This window comes from Chiloscyllium punctatum, chromosome 26 (assembly GCF_047496795.1).
Source record: "Chiloscyllium punctatum isolate Juve2018m chromosome 26, sChiPun1.3, whole genome shotgun sequence".
NCBI classification, from domain to species: domain Eukaryota; kingdom Metazoa; phylum Chordata; class Chondrichthyes; order Orectolobiformes; family Hemiscylliidae; genus Chiloscyllium; species Chiloscyllium punctatum.
This window is the reverse complement of record NC_092764.1, coordinates 74,042,370-74,048,369: the sequence shown is the minus strand read 5'-3', so window position 1 is coordinate 74,048,369 and position 6,000 is coordinate 74,042,370. Positions and strand designations below refer to the sequence as shown.

At 42.2% G+C, this 6,000-nt stretch overlaps 1 protein-coding gene across 1 annotated transcript in view; it reads left to right on the top strand.

Moving 5' to 3' along the window:
* Nucleotides 1-579: 579 nt before the first annotated feature.
* LOC140453171 (RNA-binding Raly-like protein) overlaps nt 580-6,000 on the top strand; it is a 1,408,367-nt gene continuing 1,402,946 nt past the window's right edge. The window contains exon 1 of the mRNA XM_072547650.1: nt 580-656. The gene's annotated coding sequence lies outside the window, so the exon portion shown is untranslated. The remainder of the gene's footprint in view (nt 657-6,000) is intronic.

The window sequence follows — 6,000 nt, the reverse complement described above, 5'->3', positions numbered from 1 at the left end:
TTGTCACTTTTTAACGATTTGGGTGACACACTGAAACTTGCTAAAATGTCGCCTTGTCAGACTTAATATGTCGTTGGAATATACACGCTACAATTCACAGGGTTATACCAGGTCCCTTGGTAAATAGAATGATAGTGGATTAAGGTTTAATGCAGTTGATTACCAGACTGCGGTGTGTACCCACTCCAACATCTTGAAATGTACAAATCTTCAAACAAAATATGGAAGAAATATAGTTGTCACTTTTTTATTGCTTAAAATGTTGTCCTGTACAGAGGGAGCCTGCATATGCCTTTTGTTTTGTTATGATTGCACTCAGCAGCAGAAAGTAATGGGTACCATTGCATTTAATTACCCATTCTGGATCATTCTACACTGAGAGGCTTAGCATTTCTTTTTTGTTTGTGTAGCTTAATTATATTTTGGGCTAAATGCAATTAAGCATATCAAATTATTTAATAATTATACATCAAAACGGAGCTCTGTGTGTTTCATTATTAATGAGGTGCAGTGATGATGCAGTGTGAGAGATAGCCAGCCTGTTTGTGGTTTTCACAACGGTTCACTCCAGTCCCTGTACACGAACGAACATATCTGACTGATTCCTTTTATTCCTCTGGATTTTTCCCTGAGCCTTGTGAGCGAGCTTTGGAAAGGTAGGTTTTCAAAGAAAAAAATCAGAGTTTGGTATGTGGTGATTTGTCTCATTTTATGTTTAAAAGGTGCTGTTTAAAGAAAAAAAATGCGTTCAGCATCACGGAAAATACGGATTGTGATAAATTGACATTGATATCAATGCCTTGGAGGTGGATGAGCAATTTTCTCAAATTTTACTTTGGCGTGTGCATCACTTAAAATGCACTCTCCTAACCGTGATGTATACTAGTGAGGTAACGAGACATTAACTGTGTTGACAAACTTCTTGGAAGTAATTATGACTGACATTTTTAGAAAAAAAAATTGAGTACATGTTACAGCTATATTTTACTTGACGTTCAGATTTGTTTTGTTCCTATAGTGCTTTCTACGTTGTGGATATACCTTCAAAAGATAGCACATAGTTTCAAGACCTTAGTGAGTCTGATGACATTCTAACTTGAAATAAAAACATTTTCTGCATCAGCTGTTAGGAAAACCAAGTAACTTGCATAAGTTTGCCTTGAGAATATTAGATTTTGTTTTAAAACAGAATTCTCGGAACCATTAAAGGCAAGAATAGCTTTCCTTCTAGCGAACATGAGTGGGCTGCTTAATGTGGCTGAGCCCTGCAAAGGTAAGTCCAACGCTGTGGTAAATGTGTGAAAGAGTTAGCAGGTATGGTATGTGTTTGGCTGACTATTTTATAAATGAGTTCTCGACTGAAAACAATGGCAAAGAAACCATGAGGGGAAAGGAGCTAAATCTGAAGGAGATTTATCCAGACCTTCATTTGGAAAAGCATACATTTCAATCAAGATGTTTGTAAAGTAACATTGACAAGGGACTATGATTTTGAGAGTTAATTTGGGGAAAATGTAAAGGAGAAGTGGTAATGGAAAACTGAGAAGATAGGGGAAACTCGGAGCCTGGCTGTAACCCTTGCAGAATGTTCCGTGCAGCTCTGGTTTTTAAAATCAAGCAGGTTTGTTTGTTTATTAAAGTTTGACATTTCAGCTTGTGTTCAGTGTTGGGAAAGAAGTTGTGATGTATTATAAGTGGAAGGTGTGAGGCAGATGACCTGGAAAAGTGCACTATGCAATATTTAATATGTTAAAGAAAGCTGGTTCGATGCTTTTAGTTTTTGTTACAGTTGGTAAATGCGTCAGCTAATCTTTTGCTAAACTAGCTATATTTTAGAGTGCAACATTCCTGTAAATTTATCAATGTTCCACATTACTGCAGTAAATGCTGCTGCTACTAACTTGTACTTTTCCATGGAAGGAAGATTTTGAGCACTCTCCTCACTGAACACAAATTCACCAACATTTTAATTCCATGCAAATTTTCAACTGTGACAGCATCTGTAAAGCTGGATCATGTGAAGATGAGGTGACATTTATTTGAAAAGCTGTGTTTTCATTCTCAGTGGGCATACTGAAGAAATCATAGAACCCCTACAGTGTGGAAGCAGGCCATTCAGCCCATTGAGACCACACCAATGACACCTCCCCTCCCATCCCATCCCTGTAATTCCCATGGCTAATCTCCCTAGCCTGCACATCCCTGGAAACGATGGGCATATAGCATGGCCAATCCAGCTAACCTGCACATCTTTGGACAGTGGGAGGAAACCGGAGCATCCAGAGGAAACTCACACAGACACAGGGAGAACATGCAAACTCAACACAGTTGCCTGATGATGGAATCAAACCTGGCATCCTGGCGCTGTGACGCAACAGCGCTAACCACTGAGCCACAATACTGCCCAAATAGAGGCTAAGAAAAAGGCCACCTACTTGATTGTCCTTCAGGTTGTGTGGTGTGAGGTAAATTGTAGAGGATGCATGAATGGAATTGAGATGGTGTAAGTTATAGAGTCATGGAGATGTACACCACGGAAACAGACCATTCGGTCCAACCTGTCCATGCCGACCAGATGTCCCAACCCAATCTAGTCCCACCTGCCAGCACCCGGCCCATATCCCTCCAAACCCTTCCTATTCATATACCCACCCAGATGCCTCTTAAATGTTGCAATTGTACCAGCCTCCACCACTTCCTCTGGCAACTCATTCCATACCCGTACCACCCTCTGTGGATAAAATTGCCCCTTAGGTCTTTTTAATATCTTTCCCCTCTCACCCTAAACCTATGCCCTCTAGTTCTGGACTCCCCCACCCCAGGGAAAAGACTTTGTCTATTTACCCTATCCATGCCCATCATAATTTTGTAAACCTCTATAAGGTCACCCCACAGCCTCCGACGCTCCAGGGAAAACAGCCCCAGCCTATTTACCCTCTCCCCATAGCACAAATTCTCCAATGCTGTCAACATCCTTGTAAATCTTTTCTGAGCCCTTTCAAGTTTCACAACATCATTCCGATAGGAAGGAGACCAGAATTGCACGCAATATTCCAACAGTGGCCTAACCAATGTACTGTACAGCTGCAACATGACCTCCCAACTTCTGTACTCAATACTGACCAATAAAGAAAAGCATACCAAACGCCTTCTTCACTATCCTATCTACGTGCGACTCCACTTTCAAGGAGCTATGAATCTGCACTCCAAATTAATCTCTCAGAGAGTGATAAGCAACAACAATTAAGGTTGCAATGGCTTATATTTGGAATAATGTGTAGCTGGGATAGCGAGATCTTGTGGCACAGTGGATATTGTCCGTACATCTGGGTCAGCAGTTCTAGGGTTGAGTTCCATTCTGGACTTGGTGGCCACAGAAAAAGTGCATTCACGGTCTGTGACCCAACTTGCAAATTATTCCAACATACCTGCGACAGGTGAGAAGATTGGAAAGAGTATTTCGATCAGCCAGAACCTGCAGAAAGCAAACACCGGTAGACTGCAGTACCATGCCAAGCAGAATCATAGACAGTGATGTGCAAATCCATTTGTTGTATGGTACCTAGAGGGAGGGCTTACCTGGGAGTGAATGCTGCTTTGTAATGTCATTTCAGGTGATGGGGTAATTCGGGCGTGTCTGTAATAAACAGAGTCATTAGTTTGGAGTGCGACTTGCACTGTTGATCCAGTTGAACCTTGGATGATTAGAGTGAATTATTTTGATCCTTAAATACACATCGCTCCGTCATCTGCACAGCCATGCAACAAGTCAATGCATGCTTCAAACAAACACCATGGCGTTGTAAAGTAAGCACCGTTAAATTCTCGTATCTCCAATAGGAAATGAATTGAAATTTTCAGTGTTTCCTGTTTGCCATTTGTGGCCTGTGATTTCTGTCCCTCTCTACAATTGAGGTGAGCAAAACATTGAGGTTCCAGGGAGTTGTTCAACACATTTGCTGTAGATGATAGGATGCTGTTTTAACTATCACTAGATTAACTACTCAATGGAGGCACACTTGAAACTAAGTAAAATATGTGCCCTTCTGACTTTGTCAACCATACCTTTTTTACATCGTGTGTTATGTCAATAGCTATTTCCATCCTCCGAATTATATTTGGTAACAGCATATCTCACAGTGAAGATGTTTATGTAACCATCCCACCAATGGCAGGACATTGCGTGATATTACCATTTGTTGAATCTCTCATATCATCCCCCTGGGGATTACTATTGACCAGAAACTGAACTGGTCCAGCCATTTAAATGCCGCGGTGATAAGAACAGGTCAGAATTTGGGAATTTGGCAACGAGTGGCTTATCTCCTGACTCCCCAGAGCCTGTCCACCATCGATAAGGCACAAGTCAGGAATGTGATGGGATACTCCCCACTTGCCTGGATGGATGCAGCTCCAGCAACACTCAAGAAGCTTGACACCACCCAGCACTTTCTTGACCCACAGCCACTCCCTTCTGGAAGGATGAAGGTAGTAGGTGCATGGGAGCATTACCTCCTGCAAGATCTCCTTAACTTAACATTACTTAACACCTGAGTCAGAAATATATCACCACTCCTTCACTGTTGCTGGGTTACATCCCAGTACCTAGCAATATTGGGTGTACCTCAATCACATAGATTTTAATCAAAGAAGTCCTACAGTGCAGGAAGAGGCCATTTCAATCCTCTGCAGAGCCTCCCACCCTATCCTCCATAACCCCACATTGACCATGGCTAATTCACTTAGCCTGCGCATCCCTGGACACTATGGGACAATTTAGCATGGCCTGGCCATCTGACCTGCACATCTTTGGACTGTGGGAGGAAATCGGAGCACCCAGAGGAAACCCACACAGACATGGGGAGAATGTGCAAACTCCCAACAGGCAGTTACCCGAGGGTGGAATCGAACCCGCTGCCTGGTGCTGTGAGGCTGCAGTGCTAACCACTGAGCCACCGTGGTGCTTATTGAAGTATGTAGATTAGTGTTAAAAATCACACAACATCAGGTTATAGTCCCAACAGGCTTATTTGGAAGCACTAGCTTTTGGAGCGTTGCTCCTTCGTCATGTGACAACCACCTGATGAAGGAGCGATGTTCTGAAAGCTAGTGCTTCCAATTAAACCTGTTGGACTATAACCTGATGTGTGATTTTAATTTTGTCCACCCCAGTCCAACACTGGCATTTCCGAATCATATGTAGACTATCATTAACTTCTTGAGGATAACTGGGGACAGGGAAGTCCTTCAGGGGAGGGAATCTGGTTTACTGGTGACTCCAGACCCTCAACAATGTCATTGACTCTTAACTGCCCTTTGGGAAATTGGGCATGGGCAATGAATGCTCACTTAGTCAACAACCTCCACACCTCAGGAATGACTTTTGCCTTGCCAGTGTTGAACAACATTATCAGAGCAATGTCTACTAATAGCTTATCCATTAATATAGCTGGAAATCCTTGCATGTACAGCATAGGAACACTCATTGTGCTCTGTCCCAACTTCCAATTCCTGACTGGCATATAGAAAAGCGATCGACACTTGAGCAGTGCACGGGAGATTGTCAATCCCCATTGTTTTGCTCTCCCCAGTGTCTGGATTTGTGTAAAAGAAAGACTAGCGTATTTGAGCTGGCAGACTTCGGAGCTTTCAAAAATCAATTCTGAGTAAAAGGATGTGCTCTTGTGATTTCACTTCCTTCTATTGTCTATTTCCACTGAAAGGCTTTGAATGCCAAATGACGGATAGTAATTTTCCTGAAAACCTTGCAAATGTGATGTTAGAACATTGGACTTTGGCCGTAATTCATATTTATAATGGAGTAGCTTGATGTTTTCTCTGAGCTCACGTGCAGATAAAGTTTGTCTTTGTTGAGGGGTTTATGCCTGTGGAATTTTATCTGGTGAAGCATATGGAATGAGATACCAGAGGAAGTGGTGGAGGTGAGTACAATTAGAACATTTAAAAGACATTTGGACAGGTACATGGGTAGAAAAGATA